This window comes from Hylaeus anthracinus, unplaced genomic scaffold (assembly GCF_026225885.1).
Source record: "Hylaeus anthracinus isolate JK02 unplaced genomic scaffold, UHH_iyHylAnth1.0_haploid 2, whole genome shotgun sequence".
Classification (NCBI taxonomy): Eukaryota; Metazoa; Arthropoda; class Insecta; order Hymenoptera; family Colletidae; genus Hylaeus; species Hylaeus anthracinus.
Genome location: NW_026534838.1, coordinates 6,583,976 through 6,607,913, shown reverse-complemented (window position 1 = coordinate 6,607,913; position 23,938 = coordinate 6,583,976).

The following is a 23,938-nucleotide window of genomic DNA, read 5'->3' as shown; positions in this document are numbered from 1 at the left end:
TTCACTTTTCACGAATTATGTTGTTCTTAGATTATATATGTATTATAATATAGTCTAAAAGCAATGTTAATATAATTTTACTAAAATTTAAATTTGACTCATTTGTAGTTTCTTGAATTTCCGCTAAGGGCAGACAGCGAGACACTAACGATAACAATTAACCCTTTGCATTCGGATGTCCCATATGAGCGGACATCGTAAGTCTAGCAAATTTTGTTAGTCACACCATAAAAGCTTCGTGAAGTTGGCAGCCCCAAATGCAAATTTTGATAAAAATCAAATTGCATTCGTTCGTCCTCGATTTGTCCACGTTTGTCCAACCACAATTTTCATTTGTCCACCTTTCAGAAAAAAGTTACACCACAAATAAGCCATTTGAAGTCAGCACACCAATATAGACCTTTTTTTAAGGTTTTCTTAACAAACGTGTCCCTTCACATTTTGTCCACTAATGTTTTTCGTTTATCCAACAAGTATTTTCGTTTGTCCATCCCTCAGAGAAAAGATACACTTCACACACTTCATAAATTAATATTATTGAAAGAGAAATAATTAAAATATAAATAGAATGCTACAATAGCCATTACACAAACAATTTCTGCATTTTAACTGTTAATTTGCATCCAACGGTATATATCACATACATATTCACCTTAATAATTATTAAATTGATGAACATGATACGTAAGTGTAAGTAGCGATACTACATTTTCTTAATCTATGCATAACTTTCCTATATCTTTGCCTTACTTTACAAACGAAAACTTTAATTGAAAAAACGAATAACGTTAGTGGTTCTGCGCAGACAGGAATAATTAGCTACAAAATTGATAAAACGAACACAAACGACCCGCAACCGAGCGTATCGCTGGCAATTTCTCCTTAATTGAAGTGTATCTTTTTTCTGGAGGGTGGACAAACGAAAATACTTGTTGGACAAACGAAAAACATTAGTGGACAAAATGTGAAGGGACACGTTTGTTAAGAAAACCTTAAAAAAAGGTCTATATTGGTGTGCTGACTTCAAATGGCTTATTTGTGGTGTAACTTTTTTCTGAAAGGTGGACAAATGAAAATTGTGGTTGGTCAAACGTGGACAAAGCGTGGACAAACGAATGTAATTTGATTTTTATCAAAATTTGCATTTGAGGGTGCTAACTTTACTAAGTTCACCATAAAGGATTTATGTTTGTAGTGGTGTCGCCGCATCACGAAAGCTAGAAGAATTTATAATCAAGTCTAATAATACCAAAAACGACACGTTTCCAAAGTTAAACTATTTTATGTAATGCGATTCCTGTTTGCATGTTTTGCAACGAGATTAGTGCAGAGTGCAAAGGGTTAACATGAATCGCTCCTGAAACGCCAGCTTCTGGATCACGGTCGTGATCGAAGTTTAATGACGACTGCGATCGTGATTGTGTGATCACCGTTAGTGATTTTTCTCGCCATCTCTAGTGGTTACCATGAACTTATACCATATTATACCAATTCACACGGTTAAGAATGAAAGTACTTTTCGTGAAACTATATACATATACAGGGTGTCCCAAAAATGTTGTAACACCTTGAAAGAGATGGTTCGGGAAATGATTTGAAACAACTTTTTCCTTAGCGAAAATGTTGTCCGAGGCTTCGTTAAGGAGATATTAATGAAAAACACTGACCAATCAGAGCTACGCGCTAGGCGACCGCTCATACGCTACCGCGGGCGGTCCATCGGCATACTCGCGCTCTGATTGGTCAGTGTTTTCCGTTAATATCTCCTCAACGAAGCCTCGGACAACATTTTCGCTAAGGAAAAAGTTGTTTCAAATCTTACGAACCACCTCTTTCAATGTGTTACAACATTTTCGGGACACCCTGTATACATATATACTTATAGAGACTATCCAGTTTTAGATGAGTCTCACTCGTCAGTGCATCATCTTTATTAAAATTCATCCCTCAAGAGGTTAAACATTGAGGTGGAAACAAGAAATAGCCGCACAATGGTCAATACAAAGTTTCACGAAATTTATTTTTTATTTGAAAGTGTATGAATTGATAGACGTGTTTTTCTTTACTTCTTCTTCTGTTTTGAAAGCGATCAGATTTTGATTTCGCTTATAATTTATACGAATAATTTCAGAAAATCTTTCAACACATCATCAAATTATTCGTAATGCTCTCATGAAAACATAGTGAAAAATATAAAAGTTTTCATTTTGTAACCGTGATCACGATGATACGCGCGCGGCGCCGCTTTGATGTTCAGCAACGGGGTTTTAAATTCACAGTTGTTAAAGGATGAAAGGGAAAGGACAGTATAAATCTACCATTAATGCTCCCCCGAAATTGCTCGTAATTCGATGCCTATCGTTTCGTTTTCGAGGTATGTATGATCGATTACGTGTGAAAATTCTGGCCAAATTGTTACATTAATTAGTAACAAACTTTACAAAAATACGATTTACATTTTTTTTTTCGAGGTTTTCACTTTTTCAATAATTTAATAATTTTATTTATGTTAAAATTGAAAGTTGAATTACTCTAAGGCCAAGATTTACGAAACACCGCGCGTTGTATGGGTTACTAAAAATGTTGGTAACATCGTTCACATGAGAAAAAGCTTCGTTGGATATTTTTTTAATTACTTGTAACGTTTGCTCGTCGATCGGTAACCAAAATAAAACAATCGGCAGTTAAATGTATCGATCCCGTTATTGGATCATCTTCGATAATTACCGAAAGATAATTAACCGGAATTATTCAGATTCGACACGTTTACACGCCGCGGCCGGTTGTTTTATTTCGCGTATTCCTTTCTTATCGTAGGCTCGGAACGAGATCTCGAAGTTTCGCGTAACGAGGAAATTATTCTTTCCTGTAAAACCGAACTTTGTCACGGACGGCAATCAGGTTCAATCAGCGGAGCGTATTAGAATCGTGTGCATTTAATGTCGCGCATAAAGTGCGTCTATCCGTGGTCCAATTTTGTAATTTTCTCGTGCATACGAATGCGTCCTTACTGGCACGCTTCGAAAACCACAATTTCCTCCGATCAATTCGCACAAAGGGAACACTGTAAACGCTTGTAACAATGTTCACTCCTGTTTCTTCGTGTTAACGTTAGATTTAAGGAACGCTCGTATTCTATCAGGTATCTTATATTCGTATTTGGTATTGGTTTCATAGTTTTGCCATGTTGAGGATTCTCATTGTTATTTTAAACATTAATTTTAATAGTAAATTTCTTTTTTTTTTTTAACGAAGTTTTAAAAATTAAACGAATACTTATTGCTTCAATATTTCTATCGATTAATTGTTTTTTTCTTGTTAATTTCGCAACTTACATAAATAGCTATTTTTTTTTTTGTAATCTATCTATTCTAGAGATTTCCGAGAATATATAGAATGTCATTGTCTATAAAAAATAAGTTAATAACATTACAATTTTACATGGTTATTTTGGAAATTGATCGGTGTACGAATACTTTCTACACTCACTGTAGATAGAACCGGACGAACTCGACATGGCAAAATTATCGAATCATCTTTCTAGCATAGAAAGACCTGGTCTCAGAGATGGACGAGATTCGATTTGAGTAAAATCAACGTATTAGCTATTTATTAAATTTTCGTTCAGCGTGAAACATGCCATTCCATACTTGAAACTTCTACTCAAAATTTGTATCTAGATGAGAGTTTTGTCCTTCTCTGCGTGGTCCCAGGAGAACTATGCGATGCGAGGGTTCGTAAGAAGAGATGTTCCTCAACTTTGAGACCCAAAGCAGCAAATTGGTTAAATGTTCTCGACGGTACCAACCACTTCCGAGTGCTTCCGGACCGATTCGTCAGAAAGCAGGAATACCTGGTGAGTTCAGAGAACAGGTAACGTCGCATTTCTCTTATTTTCTTCTTCATCCACACCAAGCTTTATTCTCCTCAGCGCTCTGCCGACCCAGCAAGCAACGTGGAAAAAGCGCAAGTGGTTATCAAAGCGCGATAACGGGCCAACAACCTAACAGTTTACCTAATCTCCCTTCCTGCACGAAAGGTGTATGTAATCCGGCACCGGAACGCTTTGTTTGGTTCAGATTACGCATTGTTCAGCCCTGCGTCAGAGCTGGGCGGATTTTTGTTCGAACAATGGAATAAAAATTCCATGTAGCGATTCGTCCTCGGGTTTAATCGATCGAATGATACATTTCGTTTTACCTTTTAACATTTATTTCCGCTTTTACTTATTTCCGTTCGTTACACGAAACTTTGCCCGACTCTGGTCCGCGACGAATAACACGATTCAACTGTTTGTTTGTAGCTGTGTAGCGCAGAGAATTGACTTCTCTCATTGGTAGCGAACGTAGTGGTCGACGAGAGACGTATTTCCCATTGCGACGATTGCTTCGAAACGTTCATCCCAGTGACACACAGTCGGGCTTGGAAAGCATTTGATAAAGTCAGCCTTTGGTGTTTGGTGTTCCATCTGGCTGCGATACATTACATTGGACCAGCCAGTCTTTCTTTCTAACGCATACCACGCTTTGACCGCACCCGAGCTTCTGTTCCCGTCGGACTGCCCGACAAACCCTCAGACAATTACTCATAAGATTCAGGGCGAGTACTTGCGCTTAGGGTACACGACTCCCTAATGCACCCTCCCGCACGGCGCTCTCTGTTAAGGCTCAGCAAGTGAAAGGATCTGATGAATAATTTGATTTTAAAACGCTTTTGTGCGAAGCGTCGAGTATTCACCGTTCTCTCTTCGTTGTGTTAAACTAGAAAATTGTTTTGATTATGAGTATATTATAAGTACGTAGTAATATCTTGATAGGTTGCCTTCAACTATTAGGTTGCCCCAAGAGTTTTGACTTGCATTCAGTTATTTTGTGTGGCACTGTTTATATAAATAGACAATCTAATTTCTTAGATGTTAATAATTGTGTATGTATCATTAAGTGGACTGGAAAGTAATGTCGTTTATTTTACATTAAATTATGTAATCGTCCTCGTTATCAACAGCCTTTTGCCATTTAGTGTAAAAATTTTGAATGGCAGATCGGTAAAAATCAATGAGCTAGTGAGTGATAAAGTATTTCAAATTGAAAAAACGACATTACTTTCCGGTCCACTTAATTCTTATGACATTTTTGGGACAACCGTAGATCTCTCGAGTCTGTCCTTCCATTTGTCAGACCTTAGTAGCAGCTACTGCAGCCATCGCGTGCATTTGTATGGCGTCGTTGGATTCTAATCCCGATTGTAACGATTCGTCGAGCAGCTCCGACTTTGTTTTCGAATCGTCAAGCGGATCGGAATACGATGAATTCTGTGTAAGAAGCGCTGGCTCGAGCCCAGATCGTGTCACTTAGAGGGGGAGGTAGTCGAAACTTGATTGCTACATAATTAATAAGGCCGCCGCAAATTTCTAAGACGCGGCGCAGGAGAGGTCACCAAGAGGGTCGAAAGGGGTCAATTTTTATTATGTATCGATCCTCTTCGTAAGCCTTTGCAAATGAGAAATGGCGGCTTAACGCCGAGGCTCGCTGCGCGCCAGCTGTTCGAAGCAGTAGTAGGGATAACCACGCGTCTCTGGAACAGGCAAATTTCGTGCCACTTATAGACCGAGAGCCCGCGACATTAAATTTCGGCCAATTTCATTACAAATATCCTTTTGCTATTTCACTGTTTTCTACTAAAGAATACAAATAATCCAAGGCTGGCAGAGCACAAACGGTGCATCGCTCCGCTAGAAAGTCGGAAACATGTAAGAAATAACATTCTATGAATCTATCTTTGATTGAAATCATTATTACTGAAATTTTTAGAATGTGTTGTTGACATACCAAATTGCATAAAAAAGTTGGTCTGGCAGTCGGAAAACCTTGTCGAAAAAACGAAGTAGTTTGACTGAAATCATTATTTCTGAAACTTTTTCTATAAACAATATGTAATACATAGTGTTAAAAAAAATTTGGTCTGACAAACTTTGAGTGGTGATAAATCGGTCTGGCAGCCGTTTGTTGGTCCCTTATTAAAAATGATGTAAAACCGAACGTTGCAAGTATTTGCAAAAAAACTTTGCTCCAAAAGTATGGAAATAGTCAAATATTTCCAAAATGGAATTTGGTATGTCAACAATACACGCTAAAAATTTCAGTAGCAATGATTTTGGCCAAAAATCAGATTATTATAATACGCCATAGTGAAGCGTTGCACCACTGAATTCATGCCAGACCAAGCATTTCTGAACTAGGGAGACATACCATCTTCGGAAAACAGGTTCATTTGTGTAATGAAACGAGTCACCAATTTCTGTCGCGGACTCTCGGACTATTAAACAGGATTCCTTGTTATCGATAGCATAAAACACAGCAACCAAAATTTCTTATTTTTACTTTTTTAAACCGTCTCTACGCGAACGATAACAATCCAATGGTCGAGCATGTAACCCCATTTAATTCCATGGCTCGCGGAAACTTTCGAAAGACAATCAATGGTTTCGTCTGGCACTTTGCAAAGTAAACGCTGTCGGATGAAATTAATGATCTTCCTTCAATCTCGTTTGATTGCACGCCTCTTTCCCCCATGGCGCCTGTACTCCCGCTATACCTGTATACATAGCTCGCGGTAAAGTTCGAGCGCCACTTTTTCTTTCCGTCCTTTTCCTTTGTCAGGATTTTCTACGGGAATTTCAACGATAAGAATGGGGCTAATCCGTTCGACGCGCAAAGAAGCGAAATACGTTCCATTTTTCCGCAATACGATCGGCTGCCACGAGGTAGCAGGTCCTTAACCTGCTTCAGAACGTCGGGAATCGTAAACGATCCGTTGAGCCGAAAGATATCCAGATGGAAGGGGCGTTAGACCTTTGGCAAAAGCCCCCGACAGACGTCTGAAGTACTTGCAGTCAAACGAGTCTCTAACTGAACGCGATACTCGACGCTGCGCTGACATAGGACAATGTTCGAAAATGGCCAGTCTCGGTTCTCGGGGAAGTGAAAGCTTTGGTGTTGATTATTCTTGCGCAGAAAGAAATTGGAGCATTTTATCTCTATTGTAGATCAATTTAAACATATTGAAATTTAATTCGTTTAAGAGTCTTTTATGCTTTTTGCATAATTAACTTCTCGATTTATAGGGAAGTTATTGTATTTGTCCCTAAAATGAAAAATCGATTTTTTAGCAGATCTCCATGTTTCAAGGTCATTGGAGTCATTTTAGCCTATTTTTTACAAATTGTTCGCGTGCGTGTGTGCGTATGTATGTACGTATGTAAACAAATTTTTCGTTAACGTTTTCTAAAAAAACTAATAGCTAGATCAAAATGATCGATGATGCAATCGATGTGTATCAACTTAACTTAGAGCTGATTAGATTTTGTTCTAATTCGGTCCAGTAGTTTTTTAGTTTTTTTTTTTTTAAAGAAAACTTAACTCAATAACGCAATCTATATGGGAGAATATAAATTTATGAGCGAATAACTAAACGGAAATAATATATATATATATACATGTATTACTATTATTACATTTGTATGCATATGTACAACACATGTATATGTATATACATACAGGATGCTCCAAAAGTATGGAAATAGTCAAATATTTCCAAAATGGAACATTTGTGAGAAAAACGGTTTAGAGAAATGTTTTAGGGTTTCAAAAATTCTATTGAACGATCGTGTCCGTTTGACCTTCAAAGGACCGGTCAAAGTCACGTCAAGGTCAACATGATTTTTTTTAATGGAACACCTAATTTTTTAATGATGCACTGTAAAAGCTGGCTATAAAAAAAAACATTCATCATTTGCTGGAAAAAAATGATTAAAAATACACTCACTTATCGCGCGCGCACTGTGTTATGGGGCCTTAAAAATGTTTCACTTCCAACGAGTAGGAAAATGGGTATTTTCGACCGTTGCCCTTTCTGTGGTCAGAAACGGAACGGGTACAAGTATCGGGGCGTAAATAAAAAATTGGAGTAACGCTGGAAGCAACTATTTATTTGAATCGAGCAAGAGATGCACTGTCCCAGTCTCCGTGATGTGTACTGTACGCTCGATGATCGTGTTCGCGTCGGTGTGCGTAGGCTTATCTCTGAGAGTACGCGAGGTTGAAATTATTCAGCCGGTACCGGCAGAGACTGTACCGAGTCCGCGCTACGCTTCTGAGAAAATAAACTCTCCCGCGCTTCTTCGGTGCCCGTAGCCCCGTAGCGCGTCCAGTGGCGGGTCTAGGCTCGTAGGGGCCCCGAGGCCAGTGAGTATTTCGACCCTCGAGAGAATCAAACAGGATGGTACTTAAATTTAAATAGAATCAGAGATAGTGGCATCCTTCGAGAACAAAAACAATTTATCTCGAATATTCTTGAATAATACCTACGTAGACAAACATAGAAGATTAGTGTCGATACTTATTGGATATGGGAGTTGTAAATAATCAATTACGCTCTATATTAAAAAAATAGATTTTATTTGTCACTAGGGCTGCAGAGTTCTTTTCGTTATGAGATCTCAGGCTTGACCAACTAAAACTTCGACCCTAGAAGGAAATCAGGGTCCTCTGATATCTGATATCTCCCGACTGTTTATGTTTCACGTCGCACACAGTTCGACTTTTAAAACAAAGTATCGACGCCGATACGTAGGAGTGAAACACTTCGGAGAACGCCGATTCAATTTTGAACAAAGAACAATTAGTTCATTCTTAGTTAAGCGTATCGATAATCCAACAATACTACGATAGATTCGGCACTGAGCCACTTACGCTTCTTTCGCGAATTCGCTTCCTCGAAGATCGTAGTTGATTCGAGTAGCCAACGCTTTCCTCCGTCGCGGGGGCCACAAGGGGACGACGAGCTCGTCGACTGCGCAATTCGCGTTGCAGACAAAAAGGAAAACGCGGAGACGGTGAAAAAAGGTGAAAAAGAAGAAAAAAAAAAGAGGGACCGAGAGGTGAACGGGATATCGAATTTTTTTTTCTTTTCGCGACCCCTCCCCGCTCCCGCTTCGCGCCTATATTGATTTTTAGAAATTCTTCGCGAGACGACCGAACGAACGCGGCGAAATGGACCGGCAAAGGAAAGCGCGCAGAAACAAAGCTGCTGGGAAAGGAACGCGTGCCTCGCGTCGCGGTCGTAGGGCGCTGCCGCGCCGTTTTGCGAAACCTTTTAACGGGCAACGTCCGATATAAACGGGGGAACGTAATTAACTTGGGAGTTATCGTCTTGAGAAGTCCCCGTCGAGCAGAGACGGGGCGAAATTCTTGCCCGAATACAAACAATTTCGAATAAAAGATAAAACAACCGAAAGGAGGGAGTAAATCCTTGGGCCGAGCTCAAGAAGCTCAAGAACCGAAATAAGAAATCTCAATTTAATTGAATGGAATTTATTTGTTTGCCGTTGGGAGTCGTAAACGAGATAAACAACTTTTAAACCGGTGTTTGTTCGATAAAAGTTACAATCTGAATTATACAATCAAATTATGCTCCGCGTCGAACAAATAATTGAACGTTTAATCGAGAGAACGTTGCGAATAAATCGTTGCATAGAGTTTCTATTAGTCAACTATTATTCCAATAAAATTGTACCCATCTCTGCTGTCGAGTTGAACGGATCGTTTTTTGTCTTCTCTGTAAGGTGACTCTCCGAAGACCTATTGCGTAATTCATTAGTAGATATTCTCCTACTGTTTTTCATAAGCTCGTCTAACATTTTATCCCGTTTTGTTTATATCGTTGCGTTTTTATCCGGCTGGTACGTTCCTCGTCTCGAAGTTTAAAAGCATCGAATAACGAGATTCGTGTCTCACGGTTTTCATAAAACTGTGGAAAACGTTTGTAAGATATTTATTATATTCTTCTTGGACCGTTCATTTGAAACGACCTTTGTATGCCGAGGCTTCTTCAAAGTAAAAAATGAAATATGAATTCGTAAGTTTCTATGAAGCTACAGTGGGTGTAGAGTGTATTCGTGCACCGATCAATGTCCCAAAAAGCTTTTGTGTGAAATTGTAGTTTCTTAACTTCTTTTTTCGTAATCAATGATATTTTACATATTCTCGGAAGTCTAAGATAGATGTAGTCCAAACAACATTTACTAGTTAATATAATTTGTGAAATTAACAAAAAGATGCGAAAAGTGGATGAAAGTATAGAAGCAATAAGTATTTGTACGATTCTTATGACGAACCACTTACAGCAGAGTTTGTAACGTAAACACATTAGGTTATTGCTCCGTGCGAATTAAGAACCATCAAATTTCCGGTAAAGTACTTTTAAATAGTTGTCCGAATATTTATTGCTTCAACATTTCTATCGATTAATTGTTTTTTTCTTGTTAATTTCGTAACTTACATAAATAGCTATATTTTATTTTTGTAATCTATCTATTTTAGGCATTTCCGAGAATATGTAGAATGTCATTGTTTATAAAAAATAAGCCAAGAAACTACAATTTCACACAAAAGTTTTTCTGGAAATTGATCGATGTACGAATACTTTCTACACCCACCGTATAAAGTCGATCGAGTCTTGACGAGCTTAACGATTATTATTTTACATTTCGTTTTTGCGAGTCACTTCCTCCCCTCGATTAATCCACTGAAATGAGATTTTACTGAATATCGATTTCTATTAGTTTAGAGCAATTTGAGAACCCCTGTGTTAGATAATGCATCGCATTTGTCGTGTACGGAATTTCCGCTAGTGGTTTGAAACATTGTAGAACAATAGGAGAATAAATAATAGAAGAGCAGAGATGGGAAAAATTCTTATCTAGAATTTAAATGAAAAATTCGAGCTGTTTATCTGTTACTCGTTGATTAAAAATTAAAATCTCTGTTACACCACTTACGCTACTTAGAATAAAAGTACATTTCGTGAATGTATTCGCTACGCGATACCTTTATTTGTCATTGATGCATATAATTCCAATAAAATTTTGCTCATCTCTGCAGAAGGCTGTGTAAATTTCATACGATATATTTTCACAAGAATAATAGTCTCTCGCCTTGTAAGAACGGAACCCGAGAAGTTTACGTTGGAACGGTTTGAACACTTGGTCGGATAAAACGCGTAAAATAATCGTAAAAAAGCGTGCACGAGTTGGGAAGTATTCTTACGAATACGTTGATGGGATTTGTTTCCAGCAGCGGGAAAATTCCCACCCACGTTAGACATAATGCGAGACGGCCCTGCTCGTAGTCGAAAGTAATCGAAGGTAGTCGAAGTTGTCCGAGGACAGTGGAAAATAGTGGGACGTTTCTCCTCTTTCGCTTCTGCTCGCCCCTCTGTCCCCCACCATCTCGCGCACAGATCCCTTCCCTCTAACTCGGGTGGCTCACTCTCTCTCTCTCTCTCTTTCTCTGTTTATCACGGTCTCGTGTGGCGGTTCTCTCGATCGTTTCCTCCTCCCTCTCTGTCTCGCTTCGACTGGTTGTCTCCCTCTCTGTTCCCTTCCGTCTTTGTCGTTCTCTGTCGCTCCTTCTTGCTCGTTCGGCTCGTTCTTAACGTCAAACCACTTAGGGCCGCGGACCTCGGCAGTCAGTCGATCTTTCCTAGCAGCAGCATTCCGGCATTTTCCACCTGATCGCGCGCGAGCGGTCCGGCAAACGCCATTTTGTGCGATCACGTCTTCGTTTCACGTTAGAAGAGACCGATTCTCGTGCGTAAAAAACGTTCGTATGTGCCGCGCGCCCTTCCACGCCCCGTGGAACACCTGCGTTTACCGAAAACACAACAAACGAAGGCGACGCACTTTGTAACACACGCGCGCGCGTTGTTGTCGTGGACGTTTACGACGTTGTCGTCGTGTTTTGTGCCGGTGGTTTTCACTTGGAACGTATTCGCCGTTCCGTCAGGTGAGAACGGACATATTCGCGTATTCTGAAAAGGACGCCGACGGCGTGTTGTTTTTGTCCGTCGACGAGACCCGCACGGAACACGGAGTGCGTGACCCCTGCGCGTGGTGTTCTCTACACGTTTTTCTCTCCGGTTCAGCCACGTTCAGGACAACGCTGGGAGATAACACAAGGAGAACAACGTGAGTACGTACCCGAATTACTTTCCATGTCCGCGCGTATCACGACTGTCTTTCCGTCTGTGTCGCGTGCACGAACGTTAGATCTTGTTTTTTTCTGCCTGCATGGCATCGTCTGCCATGTTAGACCGGCGTCTGTTTCTCTTTCTCCCTCCTTTTCTGTCTCTCTTCTCGCCGTTTTCCCCTTACCGCTCTGACCCCTCCCTCCCTCCCTCCCACCCCCACCCGTCCGTCCATTCGCGCTTGTAAACGCGTTCTTCTCCCCACCCCTTTACCCCTCGGAACAGGAGCGTCGACACGAATTTTCCGATCGCGAATTTTAAACGATAACACAGACACGATGACGATGACAGCGTGCACGAGTTAGAAACGACGAGGACGCCGTCTGTCAAACGACCTCTCACGCCTTCTCATTCACTCGTGTTTCGTGTTTGTGTTCTTCCTCGCGAAACGCTCCGTTTTCATGTGACGTGTACCCACGACTCTTAATTCCGTAACGTTTGTGTCACATTTGTCGTCGCGTACAACTTACGCGTCGCGTTGTCACGATCGCGTTTCTCGACCGAGTGAGCTCGAAAAGCTTTAAGAGACTCTAGAATCGTATCACACGGCAGGCTGCTTGCCGACAAATGCCACGACACGAGAGAACCCCGTCCGTTAATTGTGTTGTCATCGTGAAGTCGTGACTCGTGTCACGTGAAAACGGACCTTAACAATTGGTGCGTGTGCCCATCGATGCGTCGCGAAATGCGAGAGCGGTTCGTTGAAAGCCAGCGACAGGGGGAGAACAGAATGAAAAGAGACGAAACGAGAACACGCGAGTGAAAACGAAACGACGCGACGGTCGTGTTGCCCCCGCGATTCTACGCGAATGTGCACGGACGATTTCTTCTTCCGACGTTTTTGTCTCTTTTCGGAACGATACTTTTCGAGGAAGGCGCGCGCGCGCGTTCTTCGCGGGCAAACATAACCTTAAAAGCTGCTAGTACGTACCGCTCGTTTGCTGCAACAATGACGCGACACCAAATTGACTGCTTGTGGTTACTGGTATAGAGAGAAAGGTAAATGAACATTCATGACACTGTAACGATTTAGATTTAGAATATTCTCGTCTCCGTTAGGTATCGTTCGAAACATTCGTCGCGGAACATTCAAACTCGTTATGTCATTGTTACGGCAAACGACGCGAGTTACGAACGCGTCTTGACATTCGAATGTTAGCGACCAATTCGCGCAACACGTGCACGCCGCACAGTGGACGAAATCGACCAAATCTGTGTCAAAATCGTAGAACTCTTGACAGAAATGAGACAGAGCAATGATCCTTGGATGAAATTAAAGCTGAAACTTTACAGATTAAGGGAAAAATATAGAGAAAGTGATGCGAGCAATGTTTGACCTTCAAAATTTAGGTTAAACTTCCACTTTTTCACCAAAATCTAGTTCAGCTACTAGATCCAAATTTTTTTATAACTTGTCACACATGATTTCTTAGAGATTTTGCCATGCCGAATTCAAATCTGCCCGGGAAATTTGCCTAGCATTTCAGAAAGTTGATAAAAAAGCGATTTAAATGAAAAAATTCTTTAAAATTGTGTTTTTTTCTAATACTAATGTAAATATTTATTTATATAGAATATCAAATAATAAATATAAATAAAATAATATGTTAATCCTAAATAAGGCTGTATGATAGTAATTGTTTCCTACGTTTAAATGTCGTCATCGCTCGACCCACAATCTTTCTAAATATACATTTTTCCATATTTATGGTCAACTTATTTATGCTTACCTGATTATCATATATATTTATATAAATATCGATATTTGAAAATGATGAATAATTTATTAGCTTTGTTTACAATCTTAAAACTTCATTAAAGATTTTGTTATATTTCTAAGCAAGTCTAAAGGCTGCTTTTAGTCTCATTGAATTCGGCAGAGCTTTCTGATTACAATCTAAAAGAGAACTTTTCTGACTTTGTCTAAATTTGAGCTTTATAACCAGTTTAGTACTAACCAGCAAGCAGCGTTTTACGTGTGCTGGTGCGTTCGTCGCCTTTAGTGGTCTCCGCCAGGTTCCCCTGCGGAACTACATATTTAGATGAAACATACAAAAACATACGACATCCCACTCATGGCAAAAATAGAAGGAGGAATACATTTTATTTTATTTGTATTTATTATTTGACATTCTATATAAATAAATATTTATAGTAGTATTATTAAGATATTTGAACGAAAACAAACACAATTTTAAAGAATTGTTTCATTTAAATCGCTTTTTGCTCAACTTTCTGAAATGCTAGGCAAATTTCCCGGGCAGATTTGAATTCGGCATGTGAAAATCTCTAAGAAATCATGTGTGACAAGTTATAAAAAAATTTGGATCTAGTAGCTGAACTAGATTTTGGTGAAAAAGTGGAAGTTCAACCTAAATTTTGAAGGTCAAACATTGCTCGCATCACTTTCTCTACATTTTTCCCTTAATCTGTAAAGTTTCAGCTTTAATGTCATCCAAGGATCATTGCTCTATCACATTTCTGTCAAGCGTTCTACGATTTGTACACAGATTTGATCGATTTCGCCCACTGTGCGCCGTTCGATGCTCGCAGATAGCGCATCGCGGTACGTAACTAGAGTTTTGTTTATTTCTCGTGTGGCCACTCGTGAAAGCACGCCACGGGAGGAGAGGGAGAGAGTAAACGGTCCGGTTGCGAGGTTTCTAGACTCTGTAATAGTTCCGTGGGAAACACGTGCTCGAAAAATGTTTCGCTCGTCGCGCAGAATTGCGTCTTTCGGTAGCGAAATCATTTTTTAACCCTGAATGATGCCGATGTGACTCATCGTTACGAATCCGATTAACAAAGAAGCTTTCCACGAATTACCGCCACGCAGTAACCGACAAACGATAGTTAACACTCGGCGCTTATCGTTCCGGCGCGGAAATTTTTCGTTTCCAGGAAAACTCGAAAACCAGTTTGGTCGTTTTTGCGAACGTACGCGTGCGCGCCGAACGATTTTCATACAGAATTTGATATCGCCACGTTGTCGCGGCTCGTTTTTTCATTTTATTGATGGATTTTTTTTCATTCCCCTAACGTTGATTGCCACTGGCCTCGGCGCAGCGGGTTCTTGTGAAATGTAATAGAACGTAAAATGTTTTTCGCGCGAGCGACCGCGTCACCAACTTATCTACAAATATCATGGCGACAAAAATTTTTATCAGCGGAAAAACAGAACTTTTGCCATTTTGTTCCCCGGTTTGTTTACCCCGTTATCTATTACTGACGGAATTAACAACGCTTTCGACTTATTTTTTCCAAGAGGAGTCGTTTCGTTTCGGTTGCACCATGTATTTTGAGCACGCTGTGCAACGTGTGATTGGACCTTGCTCGAATATTACGAAATTCTATTGTCGTGAACGCGTTTTTCAACAGTTTCTTTTTTTCATCTTTTTGCAAGAATTGCGTAATCTCGCGCAATGGTTTCGTCGACGATACACGGCAACAAACGATTAAACTCGTCAAGCATTAGCGATTCTTTCTTCCCTCCCCTTCCGATAACTTCGCGAAAGAAAGAAATATTTGTTTTAAGTGTACATTCATACTCGATTTTTAAAAATAGAAAGAGGTGACTAAATGCTTCTCGAGGCGCTCGCTTGGTCGTTCTACACTTCGAAGAATCTCGATTGCGCAATCGATGTCATTGGTGTTGAACCTGAAAATTTTCCTAATGAAAATTATGCGTACAGCAGTGGCTTTCAAATCTTTTCGAACATGTTCACTTACAGAAAAATTAATCTTCGTGTGCTCGAGATTCGTGAATTATTCTAATTCGATTTTTATTTGTTGAAGGTTTTGCTCAAACGAATTTTATAGTAATAATCAGACTGCGGATCTTTATGCATTTATAGGAAATTTGAATGTGTAAGAAACTACAAAGTGCCAACAACATGCAAGAATGTAAAAAAGATTGATAACAAACTTGATGTTGTAATATTGGCAAAATAAAATAAATTCCTGTTTAGGTTGAATTTTTGTAGGCGCGTTCGCGAAGATTTTATTTTGCAAAAAGATCCGCAGTCTAGTAATAATAAATATCGCGTATAGAGACAAAAATTGCTTTTTTAATTTTGATCATTGGAAATAATAGGATTAATGAAAAGTAAACTGCTGCGTTCGAGTGACAATCAGATATTATCGTAAACTTTCGACTTGTGATCTAAAATTCGAGGTTTGCGCGGCCACGAGTTTAGCAAACTCTGGTTTCGACTGGCAGTAGCCGATACCTCGTTAGGTGTACTTGTCTAACAGGGGGAGCTCTCTGCCCCACCGGAGATTTTGATTATATTTGGTGGTGTGAACGTGGACGTCGAAGGTTGGTATTCCGCAGAACATCACGTTCCAATGAATATCTTTATTTCTCGCTTATCGAGAAGTATTAAATCTCTGTTAAAAAAATATATACAACTAACATTTACATCTCGATATGCTCGTTAAAAAATACGTTGGCACTTTTACGCTTGAATAGTTAAATTAACAATTATGCATACGATATATTAACTTCTTCGGTCGGAAGGATGAAATATAAATTTTAATATTTTATAAAAAATACTCGTAGGAACGAAATGCTCTACGGAATATCGTCGTTCGATGACTGTGTCTTCTCTCTAGTATTATTAGAGTCACTAATTGGACAGCTTTGGAACACCTTTGTGAGATCTGGGTCTGATGAAAACAAGGATTACTGTTCAGGCATTTGTATCTTATTTCTTGTCTCCGCGACAATTCCTCTTTACGCCAACTCGGTAAAGTCGTTTAAAGTCATTTTTCTTTCGAAGCAGTTTTTTTTTTTCGTCTAACACTTTGAACTTAAGAATTTCTTTCTCTCCTTTTTTTTCTGGCCCGTTCGTGAGTCGATTTGAATATTAATCGACGCTATACGTAAAAAATGGTTAAAACCTATATTGCTCCTGGGACAACATTCAGAAACATGTTTCTTTATTACTCCAACGAGTTCACTATATAGCGTGACTATAAAACATCGACATTCCACAATAATTTGTTACATAAATTAAAAATTCTTCGATGAATATCTTATCTTTTTTCGCGCCTACGATAATAGCCTCTTTACGTCAATAGTTTACGGAAAAAGCAAATTATCGAATATATCAAGCGCACCTAGTTGAGAGTAGCTTCTCTTTGCTTTTCTTCCATAACAGTCGAAAACTCAACTACCATGGGTGGAACGCAAACTTGATTACCTCGATTACCACCCTGTATGGCAGTCGTAGATACGTAGCAATCTTCCTACCGATCGAAATTTATGCTAATAAATGTAATATGTACTCTAAGATGAAACCTTTATACTAATAAAAAGCGATGTCGGCCACTCACGCAACCATGCGATTCTCCGTGAGCTTGGCTGGCGTATTACGACTTGGCCGTCACGGTGCGAACGACCTCTGCGCGCCTCGAGTATGAAACAAACACGGTGTAACGACACCGATTCCGTCAATCACTATTCCGATTTTCCATCGGCCATCGAATTTAACCCTTTCGCGCGTCGAGGCATCTTCGATTTCATTATATGCTATGTTACTCATATGCGAATTCTCTAGAAACAGTTTTCATTATTTATTCGAGTTCAAAGCAAAAAAGCTAAGAAAGCTGTAAGAGAGTTTTGAAACTACTTAACTTTCCATGAGTTGATTTGTTAGGTTCAACGAGTTAACACGTTGAGCTAAAAAAATATGTTTCCGAATGTTGTTCCAGGAGCCATTTAGGTTTTAACTATTTTTTACGTATAGCGTCGATTAATATTCAAACGGATTGAGTTCATGTTCAAGTTCATATACGGTGGATGTAGGAAGTATTCGTACACCGATCAATTTCCAAAAAAACTATGTAAAATTGTAATTTATTAACTTATTTTTTCTAAACAATAACATTCTACATATTCTCGGAAATCTGTAGAATAGATATTTTACAAAAAAGATAGCTATGTATGTAAGTTGCGAAATTAACAAGAAAAAAACGATTAATCGATAGAAATATTGAAACAATAAGTATTCATTTAATTTTTAAAACTTCATTAAAAAAAAAAAGAAATTTACATTAATTTACAAGTATACAATACTTTCTTCCTAGGATTTCCTTTTGATTTTACAATTATTGTAACTTTTCCAAGCATTAAATTAAGTAAATTATTAGTTATTCGAAGTGGGATCTTTTTCCATTCCTCTATTACAACCTTTTTTAAAAGTACTTTACTGGAAATTTGATGTTTTCTAATTCGCACGGACCAATAAACTAATGTGTTTACGTTACAAACTCTGCTGAAAATGGTTCGTCATAAGAATCGTACAAATACTAATTGCTTCTATACTTTTACCCACTTTTCGCATGTTTTTGTTAATTTCACAAATTATATTAACTAGTAAATGTTGTTTGGACTATATCTACCGTAGAGACTTCTGAGAATATGTAAAATATCATTGATTATAAAAAAGAAGTTAAGAAACTACAATTTCACACAAAAGTTTTTTAGGAAATTGATCGGTGTACGAATACATTATACACCTACTGTATTTTAGTGTCCTCAGGGACTGTAGCTGTGCTTTGTCACAGCTGCAGTACGGGTATGGCGAACCCGAGGTACCCGAGCTTCTTCTAGGACCATTGAGCCTTGCCCCCTAGCCAAGATACATACAATATTAAAAGGAGCATACTTGTATGTCAAAATGGTTTACACATAAAAATTGCTTCATTTGTGTGTATATTCAAAGTGAACAAAGAATCCTTGAAAACTCGTCCCTGAAGAGGTTCATACAACTTTCCATTCATTCCAAAAATCCAGGGAGGGATAAAGTAAAAGGTTCAACTACGATTATCGATAGATTTCAAACTGTATAATTATCCTCGAGCTTCAGGCTCTCCCACTCCGAGAGTCTATTAAAATTATATTATATTAATTAAAATACATTATATTAAAAGGAGCATACTTGTATGTCAAAATCGATTTACACATAAAAATTGCTTCATTTGTGTATATTCAAAGCGAACAAGGAATCCTTGAAAACTCGTCCCTGAAGAGGTTCATACAACTTTTCATTTATTCCAAAAATCCAGGGAGGGATAATTTAAAAGACTCAACTGGATTATCGATAGATTTCAAACCGTATAATTATCCTCATTCTCCCAGCTCTTCAAGCTCCCCCACTCCGAGAGTCATCGCGACCCAGAGCGGAGGCGCGAAAAGTCATCAGCTGTTACGCCATCGGTGAAAATTACAGAGGGACCTCGATACGACGCACGCGATCCGAATACGAAAACGTTCTCCAGGCTTTATTTCTCGCGGCGAATAACAAATTGCGTATTTATCGAGGGCTTCTCCTCGAAAATACCAGCTAGCAGCTCGTCGACCATTAGACCACTACGGATGCAAGCGACGGCTGGTGGCTCGCGCGAGCGCACGTGCGATGGTGGGGCAACGGAGTCAATATCGAAGATAACCGTGCGAACGTCTTGACTCGTCGGCCCCGTTCGATCTTTTTCCGTGGCTTGAAAAATGCGCGCTCCTCTAACCGTCTCGCTCGCACGCCAGACCGTGGCTGCACTTCTGTTACGCCCGGGATAGTGACCCGCGCGTAAAACGCCGCTCGAAACGTTGATATTATTTGCGCCGCCGTTACCGTTCGTCCCATTGTTCCCGAACACCGCTCCGCGAGATAATTAGCTCTGTATCGTTTCTGTTATCGTTCTTATTCGTTGCTGCCGCGCTCCGTTTCGTTATATTGTTTGCGTGTTAACGCACATGGCCCCCCATTTATTTAAACCATAACAACAATTCTCACTAATATAGAGTATATGCTGTCACACTTTTTAAGATTGAAAATACTTTTATTTTCAAACAGCCGAAATTCATGTCCCATTGTATGGTAAAAAATGCTGTGACGCGATGAAATGGATGGATAGTAACAGAATAAATATGTCCCGTTACACAGCACGTCGTGAGATATTTTTCTATATTTTAATATGTACTGATGGAACAATTAAAACTTCGTCCGAAATAATTCAACGTTTATGAACGTACAGTATCATTCGGTGTTCGATGAAACATTAATAACAATTACGGTTCAGAATAAGTATTCATTCGAGACATTAATCGTGATAAATTTGTCAATTTTTTAATATCTATTGATCGCAACAAAAAAATATTAATCTCTGACAATAATTGAATTAATTATTAACAATACTAACAATGTAAAGTGTGAAGTGGCGTGGATGGTTTCAGGGAATTTATGGGAGAGATATTTGTGCATTTATGGTAGTGATATTTGAGCATTTATGGAGACTTTACTGCATGGTGAAAAATGCTATGAGGCGATGAAACTGGTGGGTAGTAACAGAATAAATACATATGATGGCTTCTGTGCGTTTATCGTAGAGAAATTTATGTATTTAAGGAGATTTACTGTAGTAACAAAAGAATGTTCCCTCACACAATTGGTTCTTAATACGTCACAAACTAATAAAGGGATTTTCGGAGAAATAAAAATATCCTGTCGCGAGAAATCATTAAATATGGTGCAGTAGGTGGTGGTTCGCGATCAGTTAGTCGTGAGATATCCTGTCACTTGATTTTCAATCTCCAACTCTCCAACTCTTGCGTATGCGCAAAGTTTGTAAATTTTTTTTTTAATTATTAGGTGGACTGGAAAGTAATGTCGTTCATTTTACATTAAATTCAAACAAATTTTTAATAAATTTCTTTTTTTAATTCATTATATAATCGCCCTCATTGTCAGCAGCCTTTTGTCACCTAGTGTGCAAGTTTTCAATGCCAGAAAAATCAATGAGCTGATAAATGATAAATAAGTATTTAAAATTGCAAAAACGACATTACTTTCCAGTCCACCCAATATTTGTTGAATCCTAAAAGGCATACAGAATAGGACATTTAAACGAGAACATCCTTTGTTATTTACGGTCTCTGCTCTCTCCAGGATTCTCGCAGCGTTCTTCAGGCTGTGTACAGGATACTCGATGACGAACCTTGCGTCACAATTTTTTCTATGCCTCTAATACCAACGGTTCGAAAGGAAGATTTACGATATAATAGTTATCAGCGTCCTTTTCCTGGTAAACATCTACGAATACCAGTTTTTCGTTCTTATTCTAAGGTCGCTGGAAGTTTCAGATTTTTTGTCCGTTTGTTTACCAAGAAGTTAGTTACTAACGATGTAATTACGCGCGTCGTAATACTGTACAATTTTTAGTTAGGCTTTTTTTTATTTTATATACACATATTCCGTGTCTCTTAGTTTCTTCCTTTTTAATTACCACAGATTTCGATTTACATTAATAACGATCGTCGAAGTAGTCGAGGCAATCGTCGTACGAAAAAAAAACTGGCTCGACAGGTCCCGAGAAGTCGTAATTTTGAAATTTTAACGAGCCGAAATTATAAATTTTCTTCATTAGTTTCCCGTTTACGAGAGCATTCCTGGTTCTGTCGTAATGTTTCCGATCGAGAACCGCGTGTCACCGCGACACCACAGAATGGGAAGGGTACTATTTTAGAAAGGTCTTGTATCGGCTGCATTGTGATGTTTAATGCAGCAGGAGTACTTCGTTAAAATCGAATGAACATTATAAGTGGCGCGGCAGTTAAATTTCTAATGAGCTGTTCGTTCAAACTTTTCCTGACTACTTCGCCTCGACGCGATGAAATTTTCACGATTACGCTAGACTTTCTACTTCTCCAAATTCAGCGACAAATATACAGCGAGTAACTTTAATATTCGGACACTATGAGATTTTAATATTATCAATAGAATATTAAAGTAACGCGAAAATCAGACAATGTTCTGTTTAAATCGTATTATTTAACAACTACAGTAAGTTATATAAATAAAACTTATACTATTGTTTACTACACATACGCCTTAATATAATACTTGATTATGTTTTTTATTTGTTTGATTAGAAACGAAGATATGATGTAACAAAGTAAAAATCTCATAGTGTCCGAATATTAAAGTTACTCACTGTATCTATAGAGACCTTACTATCGAGGAGTGGCGAGCATGTAAAAAAGTCAGTCAACGTTCATGACGTAGCTCGTTTTTCGTACAGAATTTTCTTATCTTTATTTTGAGTAGCAACTGTTTGTGTAGTAAATTTAATAGTTTCCTGAAATATCTAGGAAAAAGTGGATTTTTACAGCCGACTGGGACTGTAAAGATTATCCACAAACCGATAACACAAGTTTGTTCGTATCTGGTATTCTGTAATGTTCCGCGTTATTTTTAATCAAAGTAATCGAACAAATTAAAGTAAGCTCAATTAAACCGTAGCGTCGCTTATTTATTAAATATTTTTTAATAAAAGGGCCACGCTTCCAACGTTGGTATTCGTTCGTTCGAATTCTCGGTTCGAAAACGAACAAACTCGCGGTTCGTTCCAGTGTGGTAAATAGTTAATTGGGGGTTGTCACCCTCGTGGAATTGATGATATTTTCAGCCACGAAGGAAATGAGCTCGGTGAGACGTTGTTTAGACATCGGGCGGATTTTTTCTTGGAACGAACGGCCCCGTAAATCGTTGGCTGATGAAACCGAGCGAAGTGGATCGAATTTCAAAACACAGCCACCGTCGGACTGTGTCCTGGCTTTCTCTCCCTCTCTGTGCGCGCGTCCAGGCAAAAACTTCAAATTCCACGGCGGGATAACGCCGCGGGCGAAATCGCAGCTATGATTAATGCCGGCCGAGGCAAAAGTAACGCTGCCGCGGCCGCCTATGGAAAAGTCGATAAGTGACAAAAAATGGCCACGAGTGGAATTAAGAGAAATGCCGTGAGTCGCTCGTCAATTTATGTACGCGTGAAAGTTACTAGCGGGAGCGAGGGAACTCGGCTCGCTGCGACGCACGGAACAACTAAACATCCCTGTTCAGAATGGAAACGGGAAAAAATACTGTATCTTTTTAGTAGATGTAGAAGTCCTCCGGGTTTATTATAATTTAATTATGCTTTCTTTAACTCTTTGCGGCACAGGAATTCAGGTTATAAAATAGACCCACGTTGCACAGGAATTTTATTGTGTTTTAAATCAAACAAAATTGTTATGTTTTTATTAATAAAGGTATCACATCTATACACATGCAGCTATTGCAAAATTTCGAGGTGGGATTAAAAATGTTCCACTATGCATTACGGTCCATTAAAAAGGTGGGACACTTTTAATCCCACCGTGCCCCAAAGAGTTAATTTCGTGAGTTCTCTTTGAAACGATTAATTAAAAGTAATGCAAGATATAAAGATTAGTAGGCAAAGCGAAGACTCGTATAGTAGAAAATTATATTATCTACGTAATTGAGTTTTATCTTTGTGATTAGAGAGAGAAATAGTATGAGTAAAGAAAGAATTGTTAATAATTAATCCACTTCGGAAAGATATCTTGGTTTGATAGATTTAGTGTTGAAGATTGAAATTGTTTTCTCTTCAGGAAATTGTTTGACAAATAGATTGTCCGAGGACCTGTTTCAAAAATATACAGTCAGTGTAAGAAGTATTCGTACAGCAAGCAATTTCAAATAAAATTAATAAGAAAATAAATACGCGGTTAACATTAAAAATAATAAATCTTAATTTCCGCAAATTCTACTCTGAAGAATAATTTCATCACGTTTAATATACGTCTTTATTTTTGTACAGGGAGCTTGATCAAATATTTTTTAGCTGCAGTGTATTAACTTCGATTAATTTTCATATTGTCAATTTAAAGCTGTCAGTTTTTCGGAAATTTCCTAGTAAAGAGTAGCGAATAGGAGTTTACTAAATTCTTATTTTTCTTCAAATTTTATAATTCGTCCGTGCTGTTTAAAGATGGTTGACAGGGGCTACACGGTAA